General features: G+C 39.8%; 1 protein-coding gene across 9 annotated transcripts in view; it reads right to left on the bottom strand.

The window, feature by feature from the left end:
• Nucleotides 1–24,779, bottom strand: part of SNTG1 (syntrophin gamma 1) — a 325,426-nt gene extending 300,647 nt beyond the window's left edge. For 3 of the 9 annotated variants that reach the window (XM_052704120.1, XM_052704128.1, XM_052704123.1), the window contains exon 1: nucleotides 24,363–24,777. The gene's annotated coding sequence lies outside the window, so the exon portion shown is untranslated. Of the gene's footprint in view, nucleotides 1–24,362 lie in introns of all 9 variants that reach the window. The other 6 variants (XM_052704121.1, XM_052704122.1, XM_052704129.1 and 3 more) reach the window with 3 other exon arrangements.
• Nucleotides 24,780–25,456: the final 677 nt, after the last annotated feature.

Here is a 25,456-nt window from a genome sequence, read left to right as displayed (position 1 = left end):
TGTTAACGGAGTCTTGCAAGTCCCCTGGATGCCAGAAATGCTGTTTTGCTCCATGAGCATCTACAGACAAACCAAGGTTCTGTCCACATCACAAACTATGCTCATATGTGCTGTGCATGTGTATACGAACAAAAAAAAAAATTCATAATTTGTCATAAACAGAAACAGAATGAGGCACTTCAAAAATCCTATCTGTAAAGAGAGCTACAAAACTATCTTTCCCAAAAAGAAAATCCTGGAATCTATAAATAGATAAATGGATCAACTGGAACAGAAGGATGAAGACAAATGATGTAAGGTTTGAGGATTTTGTTTTGCTTTTTTAGAATGAATCTTAACTGTTCAAAAGAACTGTGATTAATGAAGAGCTCAAATTGTTAATATTGGCAGGATTTCTCATAGAGCCATTTCACTGACAGCTGTTGTACCTCTTTCAGCATTACCCTTAGCATTTCCTTCTCTACAATGTTACCACTGATTGTTTGAGGAACACATCTTGCACAGGAGACTTGCCTCAGTGAGCAATCACTAGGAGACCACACAGGGAAGAAAGAATTTTATCTCAACTGAAGAACTCAGAAAGTGGCTTCTCTACAAAGAAAACAGGGGGCAATATGTGACAAGGTACACACAGGAGAACTGAAAGGTGCCTACAGTCACATAAAACTTTGGGCAGCCAGATATACATATAAATTTAGAAGGAGTGATAAGTGGAAATAAGTGAAAGAGTGTGAAGGTGCAGTGATTTTCTGAGAAACGTCTTGATACACCAAAACATGAGTAGGAAAAATAATTTCAACATTTCACCTCATTCCTGAAGGTATCTGAGTTACAGGAAGTTGCAAATGTTACCTTATATTCTATTTGATTATTATCACAACTGAAATGGTTTCTAATTTTAAAAACTGAAGGTTTAAAAAAAAATATATATATGGTGCTTTTCCTTACTTACTACTATGCTAGACAAAATGATACGTGAAAAAAACCCTCTGGCATAAAGGAAAGGCCTTGGGCATATTTTCTAAAAATGTATTAGTTGTGCCACTGGCTGAGCAGTGCATTCAGAAACCCAACCTGTTTCTGTACTGTGCAAGTGGAGTAAAGGGTTACCAGAAGAAAAGCAGGAGAAAGGAAAGAAAGATTAAACACAAGATGCCAAGAAGACATGTTAAGGCGTAGCAGTGAAAAATGTGCAAGTCCTGTTCTGTATTTGCTGGGTACACGCAAGAAAAACAGTGACAGATTCATTCAGCCTTCCTACCTGATGCTTGGTGTTCTGATTCAAAAGATCACCTCTGCAGCAGCACTAAAATGATGCATGACCTTATAACACACCCACACCAGGTTACACAGTTCCATATAGTTCAGGAATTTCAGGCTGAAGGTATGGAGTGTAAGCTTATTTAACTTATGCATTCATTCATCACCTACTATGGTAAAGAAAAACCATTTACCATGCTGTTACAGTTGGTGTTTTGCAGCTGGAAAGATCGTCTTGGCAAAAATGGGAAAAGAAACAAACAGGGAAGGAATTCTCATCAGTATCCAAAGATCTACGTTTGCAAGAAAGACTCCACAGAAGAGGGATCTCCAGAAAGAGAGCCTTCCCCAGTGGCAGTCAGCCCTTAAATGGGGTCTAAGGAGGAGGCTCCAGGCTCCACCCTTTCCGGTCACACAGCTGAATCACCTTCACCTGTGCTCCCATGGCTGATTCAGTCCTTTCCTCAGGTGAGGACTGCATAAACACAAAGCAGCTTAGAGTTGTCTTGCGTATGCCTCAATGTTTACTGCTAAAGCAATGTGTTGCATCAGCTTCATGAACGTAATATTAAAATATATACTTTAGCAAGCATGAATCACGTGCAGAATAAGTTTACATTTTTTCATCTTTAATTCCAAAAATCAGAGAAGGCAGTGATTTTGACGAAGCCAAACTGTAGACTGGAAATTCAGTTTAGGGATCTGGCTAAAAGAAAAAAAAATAACTGTAACAGCAACTGTAATTGATGTGTACTATATATAATGAGAGAACAGTGCAACAGTGGTTAGCAGGATAGCTTGCCATTCTGATAACACAGTGTGCATTTCCAATGTGGAAATAAATTAGTTATCCCAAAGCATCTTTCCAAGAAATCACAATTTACTATTTTCATATGACTTTGCAGAAATCGAAATGCTTGTTGAAAGTAACTGATAAAGACTCACAAAATATTTAAAATCATCTTTACAAAGTTACAACTGAGAGTTGAAGTAACACGGACAAATATGAAACACTTTGCAGCCTTTGTTGCCTACAGAGTTTCCAAGCAGCTTCAGCGCTGGCCCTCTCTCACCTGCTCCACACTCCAGCTCTTTCATGCTGTCTCCAGAATGGAAAGAATCCTAACATTTTATCTTTGGTGACACAAGTTTGATTAGATGGGATTCAAGTCTCTTTTTATTTAGATACATCTCAAAGTGGCATGAACTCAATGATGCGTTATCAAAAACTGTGTTGTTTCATTTTTGGGTTTGGACACAGGACAAACCTTTTGTGAAAGACAGTAAATTGTCAAGATGAACACTTAAAAGAAATCAGAGTCATGCTTTCACTGCAATTTCTCTGTGAATAAATTTAGAAGAACAGAATGCCATGCAGTAAACAAAAGAAGACATTAGACAATTCATCATCTTCATTTTAGAGTTGGTAAGTTTTAGAACAACCACTCATGGTACAATCAGGAAATCCAAAGAATAAGATGGGAGCACAAAAGAGGAATTGATAATTATGAATTATAGACATTACTTACTGCAAGAAAAGAGACCACTGGTTTACATTCCAGCACAATCACATCAGTAGCAAAGAAGATGTACGCAGGAATCAGACCTTATACATAGCCATTGCCTCAGCAAGGAGGGAAGCTGAGTGGATGCCAAGAAGAGCTTTGTGTCCCAGTGAGCCAGTTGTGCCCACAGGGTGGCACCACAGTCAAGGCCACCACAGGCACAAGCAGGCCTCACACCTACAGCATCCACCAGCCCAACCCCCTCTGGCTCAAACAGCATGGCAAACAGGGTGAAGGATGGCAGCAGAACACACTGCTCCCCTGGACCTCAGCTCCTGGCACCTGCCAAATCAGGGCAACATAGCCACCATCTCCCCTGTACGCCAACTTTTATCAAAAATACTACCTTTCTTACATCAGCTGTATGTCCTGTTTTCCCATAAGACGCTTCATACTTGCTCTGCTTCTTCAAAATTACTTATCAATGTCAACTCAGTCAAAATATACTATTATAATTAAGCCAAGTCACAACAAATGGGATTTAAGTCCTTCCTAGAGAGATAACAGAAGAAAATATAAACAAAATATCATTTCTTTTTTTAAGTTTATAAGAACATTATCAGAGATTTAATGCTGATCAGAGCAGGTAATTTCTAGGAGAAGATCATCTGGTCTAATTAGGAAGAAGGCAAGGAAACCTTCTTATATAACATGCTCCAAGTTGCATTAAAGTCCTTCCCTTCCAGACTCATGACACTTGAGATGAAACAAAGTCCATCTCTGTGATAACAAAAGCACAGAAGAGCTTAAAAAGGCTGAAGAAAATAAAAGCATGATTCTCCTGGATGGCAATATTTTCTCAGCATGCCAGGAGCATCCTAGCCTGCCTGCTTCCCAAAGACGAACAGAGGCTTATAACACATGAGTGGAAACTGGAACTAAGATAAATGGGCTCTGTCAAGGATGAAACCTTTCATGCCTGTTCACTCCTACTAAGCATAAAATTTTACTGGTTGATTTGCTCCATTTTCCACCGTGATCAAGCCAAAAAGAGCTGCTTAACATTCTTTGATAAGATGAAGCCTCTTCAGCGAGTTTCGTTGCTCACTGTTCCACAGCTACATCATGAGAACAACTTGAAACGTCGCCATTTGCTGACGTACAAAGAATCATTCTGCAGCCACGATCACTTCCACAACTGCCAACGCTCAAGGGGAAAAAAAGGAAAAAAGGATGAAGAGAAAATTTCAAGTTAGAAGAAATGGGCACAGGAAGTAAAAACAGGTTAAATTAAACCTAGGACAACAGGAATATCAAAGAAAAAATGGAAAAAAAATTAACTATGGGGGGGAAAAAAAAAAAAAAAAAAAAAAAAAAAAGATAAATTATTTTGACAGCAGGCAAAATTAAGAGAAATATAGAGGTAAAGTATTTATAAAAACCACGTGTGCATAAAGATGTAAGCATATATATATACTAGGCACTGATAATAACATTAGCCCTAATAGCATTAATAACTAGACAATAACTGCAGGACTCCAAAAATGATAATTCCGTAGTAAAAGTAGCCTTCTGCATTCTTTTAAACAAACAAAAGATGTGGTTAATGATAACGCAAGTACTCCAGGACATCGGAAACTGTTCAGAAATAATTGCATGCTCGCATAAGATGCAAGTTCTTAATGTAATGGTCAGAAGCAAGAACCATTGAAGAGTTTAGCACTGACTGTGGGACTGTCATTTTCACAATAAAAGCAAATTCAGCTCATCCTCACTTCTTGCTCTACTGCTTTAGATGACATTTTTGTGATCAAGACTTCATTTCTCAATTACAGAAGTCCAATCAACCTCTTCCATCATGGGATCTAACAAGAATACGCTTTATCAATCACTACGTGGAAATGGACCAGTAGGGATAACATGGACTACAAATTTCTTGACCTTAGGTGTCATTAAAATTGTTCTGAAGTGCTGTTTGTAATGGTCCACAGCACAAAGCAGCACACCTGGCATCATATGCACAAAACAACTTCTGCAGAAGAGGGCTAAATATTACTATTTCAGTTGAATAATTTAATGCCACTTAGAAGCACTGTTTTCTACATTAATTAATGTTCAGGAACTTGTAAGAGGAATCCTAGTAAATTCCTTCACTGGAGGAGAAGAAACAACCACGAGGCTTTTGATCAACATTAATCTATTTTACCTCAGATGCTTAAAAATGACCAGTGTCATCATTTCTCAGCCTGATCCTTATGTTTCATTTGTTTTATGCCCCAGGCTAGATTTCACTGAATGAATCCATTTTTTTCCCCAAAAAGATTATTACCCACATCAACAAATTAATGTTCATTACAGTTAAGACAGAACAATATGCTTGCTTTGTTTTCCTTTGAAAGAAAATAATTTCCTAATAACTGCAAGGAAAAGGATACAACTCTTAGTACAAGTTAATGCAGTTATAATTCAATCTAGTCCTAGCCATCGGCATAATTGCTAATATGTTCTCTTATTCATAAAGCTACCATGGGAAAAGATATCACAGCATATTATGCATTCCCTGTGGCATTCCTCTTGGCTTCAGACCCAATGAACCTAGCCTGTCTTTCTTCAGAGCGCTACACATTTATTAGACACACACAGCTCAGTATTTTCATTTGTGATATAAACTTGTCCAATTTGCTTCCCAAGTCTCAAGAAGTGACTTATAATCCTTTAGTAAATGAAAGTTATTTTAGAATATAATAACAATTCTAACTTGCTTGCTTGCTGCCACCAAATAAAGCAAGATTAGTATTTTTTCTACTTGCATATGAAGTACACCGGGTATACTAAAAGAAGAAAATGCAGGAAATTGAAATTATATATTCAGCAAAATAGGTTATTCATATATGAAGACAACAAAGGAATGTAAATCCACCAGCATGTTTTAGTACTGCATATTTTAAGTCTTCTTGCTAAGAACAAGATCTGTTGGGTTTGGTTTTTTTTTCGTTTAATGATGTCAGTGTGCTTGGATTGTCTGAGCACTGATTGCTTTTTTGTTTAGAATTAGCCCATAAGATCAGCAGTATATATGAAACATACAAAAAGATTGCAAGGAATTACACTCCTCAAACTTCACATTTTCTGCAACACGTGTTCAATTCTTACACAGCATTCAAAAACCCAAGGAAAATTGTATTTTTGGTGTTTCTCTTCTTTGCAAGGTTTAAGAAAACCTTCCAAAGCACAGACCTTATTAACACGTCGTTTTATACTTCCAAATATTCTTGAGCAAACATTTTGCAGCGTTCCCAAATCTGATGCTCTAAAAGGGTCTCAGCTTTCCAAGAATACATAATATGTGGGCACAATTATTTAACAGTAGCACAATTCTACTAGTATTTAGAATCATAGAATCACCAAGGTTGGAAAAGACCTACAAGATCACCCAGTCCAACTGTTCACCTATTCCCAATAGCTCCTACTAAACCATGTCCCTCAACACAACATCCAGCCTTTCCTTGAACACCCCCAGGGTCGGTGATTCCACCACCTCCCTGGGCAGTCCATTCCAGTGCCTGACCACCCTTTCTGAAAAGTAATACTTCCTGATGTCCAGCCTGAATCTCCCCTGCCGTAGCTTGAAGCCATTCCCCCTGGTCCTATCACTAATGACATGAGAGAAGAGGCCAACCCCCAGCTCACTACAACCTCCCTTCAGGAAGTTATAGAGAGCAATGAGGTCTCCCCTGAGCCTCCTCTTCTCCAGGCTGAACATTCCCAGCTCCTTCAGCCTCTCCTCATATGGCCTGTGTTCCAGACCCCTCACCAGCTTTGTTGCCCTCCTTTGAACACGTTCCAGGGCCTCAATGTCTTTCTTGCAGTGAGGGGCCCAAAACTGGACACAGTACTCGAGGTGCGGCCTCACCAGTGCTGAATACAGGGGAACAATCACCTCTCTGCTCCTGCTTGCAACACTGTTTCTTATGCAAGCCAGGATGCCATTGGCCTTCTTGGCCACCTGGGCACAGTGTTGGCTCATGTTCAGCCGAGCAGCAATCAATACCCCCAGGTCCATTTCCTCTACGCAGTCCTCCAGCCACACCGCCCCAAGCCTGTAGCGTCGCCTGGGGTTGTTGTGGCCGAAGTGCAGGACCCGGCATTTGGCCTTGTTGAAACTCACCCCACTGGCTTCAGCCCAGCTCTCCAGCCTGTCCAGATCCCTCTGTAGGGCCTCGCTACCCCCAGGCAGATCCACACTTCCAGCCAATTTGGTGTCATCTGCGAATTTACTGAGGGTGCACTCGAACCCTCGAATCCGATTTATTACAGTTAAATTTTAATATTTACAATAGATTTACATTCAGCCAGACAGGCACATTTTATCCCCTCCAGTCGCATAGAAAGCAATAGAGAACATGAAGCCAAATTACAAATTGCACCATTTTTACCATCAGTGGGAAGCCTTTCCCTTAGCTCTAGTGGTAAATTGTTTAATAGTGTTTAAAAATGCAAATCAAGTCTAAATCCTACATTTAATTTTCAAGAGCACTGCATGAATACTGGAGGATCTCAATAGCTCTAGGAACAATCTCTCTCCCCAAAAATAGGACCAATAAACTTTATCATTTTGCCAGAAGTTCTCTGTAGTGGCTCAGACACCACAAGAAACAGTAAAGGTCAAAGTGCAAAAATTTCTACTTCTTATCAGTAAGCAAAAAATTCCACTATACAACTCTGTGTGTCACTAACTCAAGAATGAAACAGTACACAGTGAGCTTTCTCACTGTGAAAGTGAAAAATGGTAGCTATTCTTACAAAGAGTGGAAATCTGGCATGGGAGAGAACCATGTCAATCAGAAGAAGGCAGAATGAACAAAGATTATAATTTTAATCAAAAATAAGAGTTCTGGAAGTTTATCACTGTGCATTTGTATCAGTTTCAAGACTCTCCTATGCCTCTGAATGCTTTGTTGGACAGGTCGAATGTAAAAGCTTCTACTGCTTTAATCTTTCTAATGGCATGATAATGAGCTATGGAGCCCAGAATTATGTGGCAAAAGGTTTTTAGCCTTTTATCCAACCACTTACTTTCTTTGCAAAACGCCTACTGTCACTGATCACAGAACCTCTTAGCCCATTTGCTGAATGCTAGAATAATTTCCCCAGACTCTTAGCCATAACTTAAAAAGCAATCAGCTAAATTAATGGAAGCCTGCATCTCATATCCCCATCTACACTAATAAAATGCTTTCCCAATTGTATTGCAATTACCAATTTAGACACAAAGCTTTAACTACAACCCATAATACATTTTCTATAAATACACAACTGTTTTATTCTATGAAATACAACATAACATAAAAAAAAAAAAAAACAGCAGTGTAACAAAAAATAAAAGGACATGGTGTAGTCATCATTATTTCTTGATTGTCTTTGAAAATGAAGTTTCTGGTTTTGTGCTGCCTGTATATGCCCACACAAAGGTCAAGTCTGAGAACATACCTGCATGTCTAAACAACTCCAGAAACAGCCATTAGTTTGCATTCTCTTCCCAATATTCAGCTTCAGTAAATTTGGCCACAGAGGCAATAAAAGAATTTCAATGTTTTATGCAAACGCATAACTGGCTAAGGTAGAGAATCCATTACTAATCCTGTTGGCAATTAGCTCATCCATCAGGGATGTGAGCTTTTATTCTTGATACATAATAACCTACCACCTCAAAATAAAATGAAGACAAATGAAAACACTGCTTGCAGAATGAGTAACTGCTGTGGAAGAACTGAGGTACAACAGTGATGGGACCACAGAGCTATTACTCACCTAAATGTAATACAGATGAGACTAACATGGGTTATCCCATTTAAATAGAAAACATCACACAATTCACAAAGCTATGCCATCATACTGTATTGAAACATCAACTTCTTATTAACTAGAGTACAGAGCTAAAGGTGAGGCAGTGTGAATATCAACTACAGTGGTTGACTACAGTTGATAACAAATCCACTGTGGGAGAAGCAACAGTGCTAAAATCTTGGCAGACACTGTATGCAAGGATGGCAAATGGTAAGTTGTAAGTTGTTTAATATCTCACATCAGTGACTAATGTACTTGCTGGCTGGTTTCCACTGCGGAACCAGTCAACAGGATCGCAATTGCCAGCTCCTCTCCCAGTTTTAAGCTGATAACTCCTATGCTGCTACTACAGCATTACTTATGCAGTGTCACTGACTTCTACACACACATGCCCAGTACATTAGAAGCCTTGCCAAGACATGAATACTTAGTGAGATGGTGTAGTCATCCTAGCCTCATTCTGGTTCTTATCAAAGCATCTGATTCTCATTAACAACTTCATTTCCATAAACTAGTAACAATCCCTCAAAACATGATGCACCAGGAGGAGAAAAATAAAATTAAAAAAAAAAAAAAAAAAAAAAAAACACCACCTAAAGCTGTAGTTATCAGTAAGGCAGAAGTTCAGTTCACACTGCATGAGGGTGCATGATCTGGAAGTCTGTGTTGGCCAACACAGAAGCCAGAGGCCTGGGCATGCAGAAGTCTGTCTGCAAAGAGGCTGAAGCCAGCGTTAGTACATTTTACAGCACTGCTGGCTGGCTTCACACTAGGCTACCTCTTCATTTCTACTCAAATTCCTCTGGTACTTCACAGTTTAAAACAGGAAAAATGTGACATCACATCAAATCAATTTTTTTCACGTTACGTTGCAAATTAAGTCACAACTCTCAGAGTGCACGAAGAAGTTTACTATTCCAAATTTTTAAACACAAACAAATTGTAATTTATTTGGGGAATTTACAGCTCTCTAAATAAAGAGGTCCACCTTTTCTTTTTACAGTACTGTAACAGAAAACTAATAAAATTATTTAGCAGTTGAGGCTCTACTGACAGACAAAAAGATTGAAAGGAGATTCCTTAAATTGCTTATTAAAGTAAACGAATCCTAAGACCTCCAAACATTCTTCCTTACAGAGACTCAATTAAGATAGAGACTGGAAAATGAACAAAGATGGCTTAGTATCAAATTAAATTTTTGTCAAGTAGTTTAGATAAACTCGTTTTAAGTGCACCTGCGAGTCAATTTATTTCACAGCTTCAAATAGCATTCTTCCAAAAGATACATCAGAGAAACAAAGTATCTTAAGTATACAGACATCTGCTACTAGATCATACTGAAGCCTAAAATGTGTATAAGTCAATACCTAACACATTACATGCCTCCCCTGTCTCTTAACTGATTGAAATAACCCTTTACGTAACCATTCCTTAATGAAATCTCCAAGTATCTACCCATGAGTTCACAAAGTATGAATTTAAGCTAAACAGGATAAATGAACCAGAAGAAACGTAAGCAACTTGCTCAAGCGTATACAGTGATCACAGCAAATCTTATTCAGAAGTTTGTTTCCTGTTGAGATATTGTTCCACTCAACATGCCTGGTATTGCAAAACTGAAATATCAAGGTTTAAATTAAAACAATTTACAGTTTTCAAGCCCATTGAAACTTCAGCAACAAGAAAATATTACACAAAACAGGCTGGGGGTAAAAACATCAATAAATTACAGATCAGACAATTCACTCAAAAACCATAACAGGACAATTTTGCTATTAGTTGTTCACATAGTCCCTAACTAGCCCCAAAATCCCACTCACTAACCCAAACTCCAAGCCCAGGTTCTCTTCAGTTAAAAAACTTTCACTGTTCCTTTCTTATAGCAGTACGTTCATTTCACATGGTATTTCAGGGCAACCAAATTTTAGCTGGGTGGCAGCTGATGACAACATACCAGGATCCACATCTCCTTTTCAGGTTTCCCCAAACTTTACATCTTCACAGTCTTGATACAAGAGAAACATTTCCTTTCCCTCCTTCACTGTTCATTTTTTAATTCGCTATAACAAATGGCATGTATAGCAGTTAAACAAGTGTGTGTAATTTTTTCTGTTAAAAGTTTGTTTTTAAGTCCTTTTGCTGTATGCAATTTCCTGTCTCTGACCAGTGGAAACAGGTCGAAGAAAATTTAACATTAACCTCTGTCACGAATGTCAAGCACTGAAGTCATCCATTAAAGAAAAAAAAAATTTTATCAAGCTGAAAATAAATTTCTAGGTAATCTGTCCTTGTATGCTATGCACTGCCTCAAGGCAGATGTCTAGAAATATTCACTTCAAGTAGCTTCCAGAATTTCACTAAGTGAAGGGGATTAACTATAAATTAAATATGCAAGTGTCACTATTAAAACAAGAAATATTATTTTCACGCTTTATGATGGGATGTTTTAATACTAAAGAGCATACATTAGGTAGATTCTATAATTGCAGTAAGAGGAGAAAAATAAGGAACAAAACTTCAGTCACTCAAAAATGAGATGCTGAGATCTCACCAAGTTATATTCAACTATTCAAAATGAACCACTGAACAAAGTTTCTCATTTAGGCTAGAAATCAGCTCCAGATGAAAGTTAAGTTAGTCGACAATTGAAGGTTGCAAAAGTAGACATGTAAGTTTTAAGTAGGACATTTTTACTTTCATTTGAGACAAAAGTAAGTTTTATGGAATTTCAAGGGAAGAAGCAGCAACTAAGATGGTAGTGGATGGGCGGCAGCAATGAAAATCTCAGTAAGTTGCTAAATACAGAACCTAATGAACAGCTTTACTAAGCAAAACCACTGTAAATAGAGTGCTTCAACTTGATGTGAGGAAGGAGAACCACAAGAGGCATGAGAAGAACAGAGTTAATGAAGTCAGAATAACAAGCCTGGAAGATGATCCTCAGCAGTGACTGTGAATAGGCTTGAGTACATAACATGCAAAAAATCAACTGAGAGTCAATGCCAGCACTTGCACAGTACTATGCACGTAATCTAAGATAAGCCCCAGGAACATCCAGTTAAGTAATATCCCCATTGTGGAGATCAAAAATGGGTTTAGTACAGATTTCCATATTCCAGTACTACCTGGGTTGATAAAGGTACTCAATATATCACATTTAATGCAAACACATAGATGTACATCTATTACAAATGCATGTATGCACACACATTAGAAACATACAGGCAAATCATAATATAAATACTGAAAAAAAGTGTTATTCTTCAAAAAAACTAAACGTGACCAACACTCAAGTTTTTAATGTTATCATCCCTTTGGGAAAACAAAATTGGCTGAAAAGCAGAAATTCAACAGCCTGACAATTTAAGAGTAATATATATACAATTAAGGCAGTTATTCTATGCATAGATGTATCTTTAACTCATCACAGAAACAAACATTACATCTCTAGTTTTAAGGACAAGTTGCCAACAGTCTTTTTAATCGAAGTTGCTTTCACTTCTATCATGATGGCACCTTGTACCTCATTAAAAGATGTGCCATCTGTGCTCACTGCTTTCCATGTGAACAATAAAGAAACATTCTCCACTTCAAGCACTTAGTATTTCTTCTTCAAATTAATTTTATACCTCTGTTATAATCCTAACATTACTGTTACAGGATTTTTACGCTGAAGATAAAGGAACTCTCCGAAATATTCAAGACTAACTGCATGCTCTCCTGTAAGCAGCTACTATCAGCCAAGCGGAGAGCCAGAAAGAATCCCCTGCTAACTGCAAACATGGGAGCTGAAGGTTTGTTAGAACACAACATCTAACACGGAAGGTAATCACAGAATCATAAAGTAGCTTGAAGTTGGAAGGGATCTTACAAATCAAGCACCAACCTCCTACTGCAGGCAGGGCTGCCACCCACCAGATCCAGCTACCCAGGGTCCCCTCCAACCTGGCCATGAAAACCTCCATGGACAGGGCATCCACAGCTTCTACAGGCCGCTTGTGCCAGAGCCTCATCACCCTCTGGTAAGAAGAAACACAGCATCAATCGTAGCTGTGTGAGAAAACAGAACTGTATCTGCTCCCTGCAAGGCAACAAGAGGGTTTTTGCTACAAGCAACTACCTGCAGCACTTTCACTGACACCTGAGAGGAAATACCATATCTTTGTAAATAACAAGGATGTCACTACAGAAATCTCTGGTATGCATCATCTACTTTCTTTTAACAGGAGCTCCCCAGCAAAGCCCCAGACAGCAGGTGGCTACTCAGATGGAAGGGACTGCCAGATAAATTGCTTCACACTTCAGAAGCTGCCTAATACGTATTCGTAAATCAAAGACTTTTAAGAATGATGAAGACTGAGCTTTCTGTAGAAGAATATCCTCTCGATGACTGAGGAAGACAGAACTGACTCAGTCACGAGTCACGCCTTCTTCTGACAAAACATCTGCATTCTCCTTCTAAGCAAGTGCATGAAAGCTGAGATGAAAATTATCCCAAGAACTTCAACTTCTGTATATGCAGAGCAGCATACAGTCTCTTCACAGAAACTACAGAGCCTTCTGATTAGGAGAAGCGGCATGCTTTAATTTACATATCTGCTGAATGTAGAGCAACAAGTTTACCACTTAAAAATGCCTTTATATTTCATAACTCATAACAGCCTTCATTTTCATCAAATAAGGAGGATGTTTACTGGAACCCAGACTCAGGCATAAGAGTTAATTCAGTCTCTTTTCATTTCTTGACTCTATTAGAGAACACTGCAGAAATAACGCAATATACATAGATTAAAAATAAGAATCGTTATTTACTTAAAATATGAATTTTCACAGTCTGGGAAGTAGAATCATAAGAAACCACCAAAAGAGAAAAGCATTACTGGAGCTGAGAGGAAGACAAATATTTGGTCAGTTGCCTATTCACAATCAGTTCTAAAAAGATATCACTAGAGACAGCGTCATATGGCATTACTATGAGTATTTAAATACTACATCCAGAGATTGCAGGCCAAGAGTTTAAATTTATTCTGAGGTATTGATGTTCAGGAATAGTAGTGGGACAAATAAGAAGGCAACTATCCCTTCTAAATTAGCTTTATTCAGTACATCATGGAGTGACTTTTCTGTGTATTAGTGAATAAGAACTTGGCTATGCCAGACCCCCCATTCAGCCCACAGCTGTGCTGATTTCACCTACAGTAATTATAAGTTATTTCTTCACTGATTTTTTGCTTTCCTTTATTTTACAATTTTAAACAATACATCGCCTTGGTCACATCATCTGGATGCAGACTCTACAGCAACCCACATCCAACTCAAATCGAAGGGTGCACAGGTAGGCATTATTAGTTTATTGCGTTATTCCCAAAGTACAGCATCTTGCAGGTGTGCTCCCTGGATTTGTTTGCATAGCCAAAAACACACACAAAGGTCAAACGCTGCCCCTAACTTGCAACCTCAAAGTGCCCTAGCACTGTGTGTAAGAGCTTTGTGGAAGAGACCATAATTTTGTTGACTAACACTTCTCTATGCTATTTAAAAGCATATTTTCCATTGTTTCTCACATTTTTTAAATACAAGAGCATATTCCAGTCAGATAACTTAAAAAAACATCTTTTTAGTAAAAGACTAGTTACATAATTGTACCACCTTCGTAAATTAACAAAATGCTTTTATGAATAAACAGATGGGCGTTTGGGACAAAGCCACAAGTTTCAAATGCACACGGGGTTTACGCATAAATATAGATTACTACAGCAAGTGCATATTTTAAAGGACTACCTTTTCCTGCAATGTCATCCCCAGCTATTTACATGCTGTAAAAACTGCAAAAAATAAGTTATTGTAACTGCAAAACTTAAAAGTACAGTATGGATGGGTTTTGGTTTTTGTTTTTTCACTTTTTAAATGCCTGTAGAGAAATTAAATACTTAGAAAAATCTAAAATATATTTCACCATCCAGAGAAGATAGTTCTGGTGACATAAAATGAAGAATGTATGTTAATCTTGTGTATCACTTCACGACTGGAGTAATATTGACACCTGATCCACCAAAGCAGCCTTCTCATCTACAGTGTCAAAAGTAGAAGCAGTATTTAAAAAGTCCACAATCATAATTTCACACTTTTACAGTTGCCTTTAAAGGTGGTTCCAGCCATTTGTTACAGTCATGCATGATAAAGGCAACTAGACAATTTTTTTGAAGAAAATCAGAATTGTGAAATGTGATCCTTAACTCTGTTTAGCGCCAATAAACTATTGCAGAGTCCATCGTAAAAATAGGCACAGGCCCAAAGCCCAATTTATCTTGAGCCAGATACACACGTATATAAATGTATGAGAGGGCAAAAAGGAAAAGAAATCCTGATGATTTCTATGTCTCTCCTACCATGAAACAACCTCAGGGCATTATGAATTTTCATTTTGCTTCTAGTGCATGATGAGGTCAATCTCAGACAGCCTTAAGAATCAGAGCATCCCAACTACATCCTCAAATGGACCCACAGGAGCTGTCTAAGGATGCAAATGAATTCCTGCAAATGAGGTCTTGCTTCAAAAATGGGGAACTCATGGGACTTTCAGAGAACAGTGGCACAGCTACAGAGTTTCCTAGATATTTCTCAGATGGACAGAGAACACACTTCCAACAAACCTCTTCCACACAAGTAGCAGGTCCATATTTCAAGGACATATTTCAATTATTGAACAAGTGTAATCATGGGAAGCACAACTTTCCCCTCAAGAGCCCCAGCAGCAGCTCTCTCACTAAACATCTTGCTTCTGTTCTTACAATTCTTTGTTTGCTTTGTATAAAAACCTCAGCTTTTCTCCTTATCCTCTTTTCAGGGGTCACATATATCTTCTCTCCATCACAGCATAAAGAATTGAAACAGTGCGCCTACTGCATTTTTCTCCATCTTTCTTACAGTCGGCTTAGATATTTACTACTCCAGTTACTGACAGTCTGGAGCTTACAGTCCTGTGGCCACTGAAGAACTGTACAGAAGGCTTACTGCTGCACATGCATGGTGGTCAGTCCTACTATGCAGTAGTTAACAGGGAAAGTGTTTTGTCATTTTAGACTCCTGTGAATAAAAGGTGGGGAAAAAAAGAAAATCTATAGTGAAAAGCATCAAAGTTCCCTATCTGTACCCTTAAATGCCCGCTATCATTCCTATCATGATAATGAACAACTACGTGGCAGCTTACTAGCCCATTACAACACTTAGAATGGTTGTCATTCTATCTGCTGAATAGTCATTACTAATGCCCTTTGTAACATCAGAAGTAATTAAAAGTTTCTGCTGCGTTTGGGTAAAGTTTTGTTTATGTACAGAAATGCTATACTTGAATTGTTTCCCTTAAGAAAGAAGTAGAGGAAATAAGTATATAGATTCTTTTAGAATTTTAGAATTGAAATTTGGAGAATACTTCCTGGCCACTGATGTCACCATAGTACGGACAACTAGGGTGAGTAATTCACATTAAAGATATTATTTCTCCCTGCACAAACATTATAACCTCTAAGGTCAGCAGCTGTATCACACCTTATTCTCCTAAGAAATCACATATAGATACATTCACCTGCATAAAAGGGTAAGTTCCTATGATAAAAAGTTACTATACTTTACCCTTTCTGTACTACAGGGCATATGCTGAGCCTGTGGGTATTTCTCATGCAACACTTCACATGAGGTCTTAAACTTTCCCTATCATTTGTCACAAGGAAACAAACCTGATTCTTCTCTGCTATATTTTTTTCTTTAGGAAAGGCAACCATCATGTCTCTTCACAATGTTAAGAATATAAACAACTTATGTTGATGAACACCGGACAAGGCCATCAAAAGGCACTCCTAGTAGGAGCTGTACCAAGCTACAACTTCCCCAAACTTATTCTCACAGACCTAAGAGCTTCTCAGCTGCTTATCTACGATCAGTCCAGTCAGAACATCCACCTACAGAGAACCAGACTGTCTTGAAACCACTGGATTCATGAGGCTGAAATAAACAACTAAAAAAAATGTTGTATGAGCTCCTATTTCTCCACAGAAGTACTCAGCTGCCCAACAGCAGCTGAACGCCACACGGCCATTCACTCACCGCCCCAAAGTGGGATGGGAGAGAGAACTGGAGACAGAACAGAACTGGCAGGCTGAAACAAAAACTATTTACTAAGCCAAGAGTAAAACAGAAACAAAAATGCAATAATACAACCAGAAGGATTCACCGCGCTGACCAGTGCACAGCACCCCCAAGCAACAATCCAGCTCTGTCTCACTCCCCGCAGCTCCACAGCCCTCTGCACGGTGCCACGCAGCTCAGAACGACCCCAGCCTCATTCCCAGCCTCATTCCAGCACCTGCGCTGGCCCCACTTCACCCCTGCTCCTGCCATCATGGTGGCAGCTGTGCCACAGGGCGGCCCAGCCCCACGCAGGCTCCCATCATTCAGCAACGACCAGTGCTTCAGCCTGCTCTTAACGGTGTCTCAGCTGAAACTAGTACATATCCACATCCCGTAGATTATTCCAAACACCTCAGGCACCAGATCTGGCAGCTGAAGGACTGCAGATTCAGGTCTTTGCCAGATGAACTTTTATGGAACAGAATGTTCTCCCCCTCCACTGGCTATTGCATCTCACTAGATCAGATTCCCTTTAAAAAAGTATTCATGGATGGGATCCTTTGATATTTAAATCATTTCCTGAATTTTACCTCCATCACCCCCATCCTTTTCAATCAGGAATCTGAGGACTGCATACAGAATCTCAGAATCACAGAATGGCCAGAGTTGGAAGGGATCTCAAGGACAGTGAACCTTCAACCCCTCCGCCACAGGCAGGGCCACCAACCTCCACATGTAATACTGGACCAGGCTGCCCAGGGTCCCCTCCAACCCAGCCTTGAACAACTCCAGGGATGGGGCATCCACAACCTCTCTAGCATACATATCTCTGACAGACTTCTTCTATAACTAAACGTATCTGCCAATCTCCATGTTAGTATCTTGCTGTACAGAATTTCCCATCTTATTTATGGTAAAAGCACAAAACAGTTCTACATCAATTATTTTAAGTTTATGACGTTTGGTACATTAGCAGCTTTCTCTAGAAAATGCAGAAGCAACAGAACAAGGCTGGACCAGGAAGCATATTTTGTTCCTGCAAATCTCATGTAATAAGGTCTACAGCATCATAGACTGTCCTCCAAAACTCATTTTTAAGGTATTCCAACTACACCCCTAAGTCATTATTTCCTTAGGGATGGGAGAGACAGGAAGGAGTGGGACAGGACAGAAGAGTTCAGAATGAAACCTGAAAATAAACTTAAAAGATAAGTAATCTTAAAATAAAATAAAAAAATAATAAAATAAATCTGTATACAATGTACAAATTTTAGAGAAATAAGATTCCCATCTACTTTGTATAGGTGCTGGATTATGTCTTTGGAATTTCCCAAAGAGAACCATCTCCAGCATTTCTTGTTTTCCCATTTCCTAAAATGCTCTTCCAAAAAAAAAAAAAAAAAAAAAAAAGTCTTTGCTGAAGTTAGACAACTGCAGATAATTGTGAAGAGCCATTATAAAAGTCAAAATAAAATCAGATTTCAAAAAGTAAAGGCCTTGGGAGCAATCCTGTAAACACACATTACACAAAGAATATACATCTAAGTATTATTAAACAGTTTTACATAAATACACAGAGGAAAGCACAAAAATCTACAGAATCTTGGACTTGAAAAAACAATGAACTGGATGCAAACTATACTATATGAGGTTAATAAATAATGCAGCACATTAACCATTTCTAATATCAGGAAAAAATATTGTAACTGCATTATGAAGATGTTAAAGGTACATGAAAGAGCACATTGTGTATAAGCACCATGATAAATGGGAATACCTAATCACCACTAACAACTGGATTTCTCCATTAATCAAAGGATGCAGTGAATGAAGTCTCAGAAAAATAAACCTTTCCCTGGAGGGGGGGAGGAACACAAGACCACAAGAAAATCTTGCAAAAAAATACAGCTATATAAATGGTGTTGGGAACATGGTAATACAACACAAAGAATGTATAATCACTGATCAGTGAGATCAGCATCCTCTCGGGAGAGAAAGCTATTGAATATAGTAAAAATGGAAGTTGCTTCATAAAACAGACTCATAACGTGAAATTTAGATAAACTTAATTAAGACATCCCGAGCAAATAGACTAGACAACCTCCTAATTACTTAAAACAGTAACTTGTGAAAAGAAGCATGTTACAAGCCTTTACTGCAGATGCTTAAGAATTAACTAGCTAAAAGACTAATGGCATGGTGTATTTGTATATTCAGTCATTAAGGAATGTTTTTCCTAATTTCAGTGATTAGAAGAAAAATGAAAGGTGATCATCTTCAGGTGCTGTCATATTTCTATTTACATTTTCTATATATTTTGCTTAGAGATGTCTACCAGTAAGCTTTTTCAAGAAAAAATAAAATAAAATAAATAAATAAATATATTTCATGTATGTCACTGTATTTTACTGAGACATTGCTTCAGCTGAAAAGGCAGTGAAGTAGTTATTTTTGCACTTATATTAATAGAGATGTTTAGTTTGCCAACAGGGGAACCCAGCTATTAACTGCACCTCTGACAGCAGCCAATCATGTCATATTCATAGCACATTAACCACTCCAGTTTCTTGGAACTACAGCACCACTTTGCTTTTAAATCCATTCTTTCTCATTATTAAACCCTAAGACTGAACTTGAAAAGAGTTCATTCTATGTTACTCTCTGTGTTCATAAAGTTGTTTCATAAAAAAAAGAAAAATAAGGAATTAGAATGAGGACACTCCAGTTTTTAAAACCCATAGGCCTGACACTGATTGCTATTCATAAATCTATCCCCAGTGAAGAGCTCTGTGCATGCATTGGAATGTATTTTACTACATGACAACAAGTGCTGTGCATTGATCGACTCTCTATATATTGCCTCATAAACACTTGCCACTTAATAACTGGTTAAAACAGGTGTACAAAGAGCTTTTTTTGAATTCTGCCACATTTAGGAACATTCAGCTGTAATATCAACTGATAATGCATACAGGCAGACAGCTGTGTGTGATGAAATCTGGAGCTGCAACACAAACATAGGGCCATTGATTTTCACAGCCTTTTTCACTCAAAAAAAAAAAATCTGATTAATGTACATCAGTTCTCAAAGTCTGTTTATAATATATATGAAATGATAAGGGAGAGAGAAGAGATGCAAACATAATTCTAATTGCTTTACTTCTTTAGAGGTCAAAAGCAAGCCAAGAAAATCAATCTCCATTTGTGTAGTAGAAGCTGAAACATACAGTTCATTATTCACAACTATTAAAATAGTCAATCAAAACATTTTGCCATGTAGATGACTAGAAAAAGCTATCTCGTATTTTTGAATAATGATATATTTCAAAACAGCAAAGCATTTCACAAAACGAATTTCAGAAACAATTATGCAATTAAGAATCTATATTTTTATAGTAAGGCAAGTGATAATAGCTATATGATGGATGAATATCAAACTCTGATAACAGTTCCAAGAACATGGTATTATTCCTGTTGAAATCACTGAGCATTTTACACTAAGTTCAATAAAAATATCCAAATAGTATTTATACTTAAGAAAGAATCAGAAGGCAGGACAAGACCCTAGCATTTGTACAGGATGATTTGAATATCCCTGTAATCTCTGACAGAAAGAGAAACAAATGTTGCCGATGACTTTCCCATTCTTACTTTTCATCAGATCCGGCAAGGAACACTCAAACCTAAGAACAAGTAGCAAATACATCATAGCAAAATAAATAAGTAAGTAAATAAGACAAAGGAAATAAAGAAATAAATCAGTAATTTTGAGATTAGATCTAGATTATGACTACCCACAGAATTGTGAGTTGACAACAATCAGTTGAGTACATGGTGATTGAAACCGTAAGCTCCTTCACAGCCCTAATCTCAACCGCATCTCACACAAGAATTTCAGTGGCCACTAAAATATACTGCAAGCACCAGTGTCAGAGATGAGCTCTACCTCATCCACCTGTTCTAACCTGGGAAGATCCAAATCCATTTACTTTAATAAATTGAAGAGAGAAAGTCCTCATGAAAAAAATCAGCCCTTAGCTCCTACTCCTCTAGATTCATTACAAATCTCTGTGCCATCCCTTATGGCCAGCTTCAGCTAATTACTGAAGATAAAGCTCACAACTGCAAATGACAGCAACAACCATATCAGAAGTGCACAATGAAGGAAAGCTTTGCTTCCCTATTACGTATCTCCTCTTCATAATGAATAGGTATATCACCTGCTACATCAGCCTCTGAAGATAGACAGGTGTTTCCCTCTAGAAAATGACTGCATGTGCAAATTTCACTAACAGCACCTCCACTGCATTCCCTGGTGTAGATTAGAGCAGTATATTTGAGGTGTAATCTATTTTTTTTTCCTTAATGTGTGCTTTGTTTTTCTGATCTGCGACAGGAATACACAAAAATCAGGTTAGCCTCAGTGGCAAAAAGGCTTTGGGACTTCTCCAGTTGTGGCAGGTGAAACTAGGTAAATACAGAAGGTTAGCTGCGTTGTCATGCTGAGCCAATGTCACAGAAGCCTGTCAGAGGAACATGTTGATGCAGCAGACTTAAATTGGGATTCAACCCACCCACATTCAATTCACATGCTGGAAACCTGAATTGAAAGCACAGCCATGAGAAGGGCTATGAAAGACTGCATGCTAAACCCATCTGACACTTATTTTTTGCTACAACTCCTTAACTTTTTAACAATGCATGCAAGCAAAGCTGGCAATGACTACTGGTAAGGAATACTGGCAACGTTTGTGGTGGCTCAGGCACAAGGACCAGTGCTAAGTTACAAGCATGAAAAAACGGTGCTTATCTGAGAAATCCAGCGTGAAGAACTCAGAACAGACTACAGTTGTTTTATGAATATATATATATATATATATATTTAAGACTAATTGAAATAACATACTCATCTGGGTTGGACTGACAAGCAAAACCTTATTGAACTGTTGATAATGTTTAATTTTGCTTACAGGGCTTTCTGTCAGTTGATGCAAGTTATGCCTGACAAGCCAAACAGCACATCTGAGCAAATACAGGGGGAAAAAATAAAAAAATAAAAAAATCAGGAAAGAAATGTAGTATCTTACCCTGAAATCTCTGAATCAAGTCAATACCTTCTCTATTAAAAGGATTTGCATAGTATTAAAATAAAAATGCCTGCCATAAAGTTGAGTGCGCTGTACTTTGGAAATCTCTAATTGAAAAAGGTACAAGCAAACTGTGATACAGCACATTAGAGAGAATGCTTGAATAGCATTACAGTAAATGGTACAACAGACATTCTCTAGTTTTTAAAATTAAGAACTACACATAATTTAAACTTAACTATAAGTATGTGGAAAAGTTTCAAATCAAAGATAAAGAAAATATCTGAAGATAAAGGGTTTTGATCAGTATCTTAGAAGTCATTGCTTTGTAATTTTATCCTTAAAGACCTCATGTCTTACCTTCCCCCTTTCAAGTTCCTAACAGAAAAAGAAAGGTTTCTTTTTTCTACTAGATTCTGTGAAAGCTTGGTTCTTTGGCCATGTAACAGAATAATAATTTCTCTATAAATGAAAGTCTAGAGCAGCATGTTCTTTAATTCAGTGACGAGGACCTTCATTAGATTATCTCATAGCTATTGGAGAAGATACTGCAAAAGCCAAATGATACATCATTAAATTATGTTTTCTTTCTCTTGAGGCAAAGAGCGAGTACAGCGTTTGATTAATTTGAAAAACCAAAAAGAAAATAAAAGTTCCGTAATTTGTATCAGAAGTGACAAAGCTGACACTATTTTTAAAACCCATTTATTTATAGAATCAACTATAAGCAGTTAATTATATTAATTGTGTAAATCGCCACTGTAATACATAGCCCAAATTAATTCAAATCAGTGCATGCTTCACTGTTTCATGATCTCCCTTGCACATGCTTAGTGAAAGCCTGCCACTCTGCAACAGAGGAAGGAATTGCTACAACAAAACCAGAGATGCACTTTGTTTAAAATTGTACTTTGTTGATATGACACAGAAGCTGTTTAAAGTAATGGATTGATTCGTGTCCCAATATTTTTCAATAGTTATTCTAATTGTGTTTCATAGTACCTTCAGGCAGTCAGAAATACAAACCACAGGAAAGCTCTCCTGAAATTGCACTGAAACAAATGACATTCCCCTTTGCCTGCTTATCCACAGGGAGCTCCATCCACTGTTATAGGAAAGGTTTACTTTATCTTTCTGCTATAAACTTGAGTTAGTTACTTGTCCACAGTACTGGCAAGTCAACAGCTTTTAATGCAGTTAGCATCGCATCTATGTAAAAACATCTGTTGTAGCCCATTAGAAGATCTGTTCCTGTCAGCAAATCAACGTGCCTTAACCTGAAGAGCTCAGAGATTGTCCCCAAACATCTTTTGCGAGAGGTCTCCCTCATTAGAAAAAGAAATATCCCAGACTCCTCAGATGTTCAGACATGCTGACATTTCTGCACGAGCTTCCAAGACTGTAACTTATACTTTCATTCCTGTAAGTGAGCTATTTCCCCAAGCCTGTACACACACCATGCCCAGTGCCTCTCAACCGTCTTCAACTTGGCGCTGCCAGAGCTCTTAGTGAAGTGTCAGAGCTGAACTATAAATCTGTGTAACTGCTTTTATTCTGCGATGCTCCCATGTTCGAACACAACATACATCAAGGTCACTGTACACGATTGTAGTTTTCAGGCTCAGAAAGAAGATGCTAAGAAAATCAATAGCAGCAAACTTAATTAAACACAGTCTGAAGTTCTGTGTGCTCCCAAACTGGCATAGAAAACATGTCTCTAGACCCTGCATTTCAGAGGCAGGGGATATATTGTAGATAGGGGAATGCAGGCTGTTAGCTTATACACTATCTGTGCTGAACGGTGAACAGGAGGGCTCATTCTCTGCAGCGTGACAGGTCTGTTCAGAGCTCTTTGAGGTTTTAGCAGGAGATTATATACTCATGGGCCTGCTCCTGTGGAGTTCCTCAGGGGCAGAATCAGCCTCCTGCCTGCTGCCCATGTCCTGCATCCTGAGCACGTCACAGTCAACTTTCTGTTTCATGGCATTGCCAAGTATGATAATAGGTAGCCACAGGTAAAAGCAAACAAACAAACAAGATCGAGTAAACCATACTTCACAGCAAAAGCACCTCAAAGGAAATCTCCAGGTAGGACATCAGAAAGTTAAAGGCATCAAAATCAAAACTCCAGCTTCACTAGCTTAATCCCTGGCAGGATCTGAAATGCTCATACGCAGTCCTGCTGCTGCCAGAAAACAATTAAGAGTCTCCTACAATAGAGTTACAGCCCAGCACAAAGAAAAAGACATTTCACACCAATTCCTATAAGTCACCATTTGTTGCAGCTACACGCAGGCACCCCGCACGCAGTTCTCCCCCAGTGCCACTGCGCAGCGCGTACCGTTGGGATGCGGGACCGTGCTCCCCTGCAGCCCAGCCCAGCCCGCACCTACCCGCCGAGAGACTGAACTCCAAACCCGGCGCAGGCAACCAATAGCTGCAAGAAGCAGTCACTCGAGATGCAGGAAAAAGCCAGGGAAAATAAATAAATAAGCAAATAAAATACAAACATCAAAGAAAGAAAAGGAGCGCTTACTTGCCTGTACACGACCGCCGGGCGACCTCCTCTCAGCTGGTGAAACGGGGTGCCGCCGCTCGTCCTCCTCGGACCGCTCCGTGCTATTTCCAAAATATTTCCCCCGGGCGCCGGCACATCTCCGGGCTCACTCGGAGCGCGCAGAGAGCCCGTCCGCCTCGCCCTCGAGCCCGGTGCCCATGGTGCCAGCCGCAGCCCCGGCCACTCGCGCCCCTTCCCTCCGGCGCTCCCTCGGGGGCTAACACGGCATCGCACCGAGCTGCCGCTGCCGGCTCCAACTCCGCCGCCGAGCCGAGGGGCAACGAGGGTCTCCCCGCGCCCTTCCCGGAGACGGAGCGGGGTCGCCGGGCGGGGGAGTGCAGGGAGGCAGCGCCGCCCCTCCGCGGCGGCGAGCGGCCAGGCGAGGCGAGGCGAGGAGAGGCGAGGCGGCGCGCCGCCGCCACCGCGGCCGCAGCCCGCCGCGGCGATGCCGGCCCCGCCCGGGACCCTCGCCCGCAGCTCCCGGGGCGCTTTGTGACGCCGCCCCACCTCTGTGACGCGCTGCCCTCCCCCGGGCCGGCCCCCGTGGTGGAGCTGGAGCTGCCAGGACGCGTGGAAGCCGCGCGCAGTGTTCGGAGAGAGGGTGCTGCCCACCTCCCGCCTGCCCGCTTCAAACTTCCCGTGCAGTTTCTCCTAAGCAGGTACAGAGCGCCCGCTTGCCGGAGAGAAAACACATCGATCCCCATCTCAGTGTTGTGCTGGGTTTATGAATCTCACAGAGTCGCAGTCGGCCCGGTGGCATCCCCGCTCACCGGAGTCAGCCTCTGCCTCACGGCCCCCGCATAGAGCTCAACGCGGGGCGGCTGCCGCACACGCTCCCGGGGCGGAGGCGGCACAAATAAACCCTGGGAGAGAGACACGGAACCCGAGGGAAGCTGCCTCTGCGTGCTGGCTGCGGGCGCGGGGGAGGAATCGCGGCGCCGCCCCTCCGCGGTTTGGAGCCTAGGCGGCCGTCGGGGGTCTGTGCCAGGCGGGGTGGTGAGGGCAGCTGTGGCTATATCCGCGTCCACGTGTTGAGCTGAAGCCGAGAGGAGGGTGGTCAAAATTTGAAGCCG

Source organism: Tympanuchus pallidicinctus, unplaced genomic scaffold, assembly GCF_026119805.1.
Source record: "Tympanuchus pallidicinctus isolate F22 unplaced genomic scaffold, pur_lepc_1.0 scaffold5, whole genome shotgun sequence".
Taxonomy (NCBI): Eukaryota; Metazoa; Chordata; class Aves; order Galliformes; family Phasianidae; genus Tympanuchus; species Tympanuchus pallidicinctus.
The sequence above is the reverse complement of the archived record's forward strand: the minus strand, read 5'-3'. Positions and strand labels throughout refer to the sequence as shown.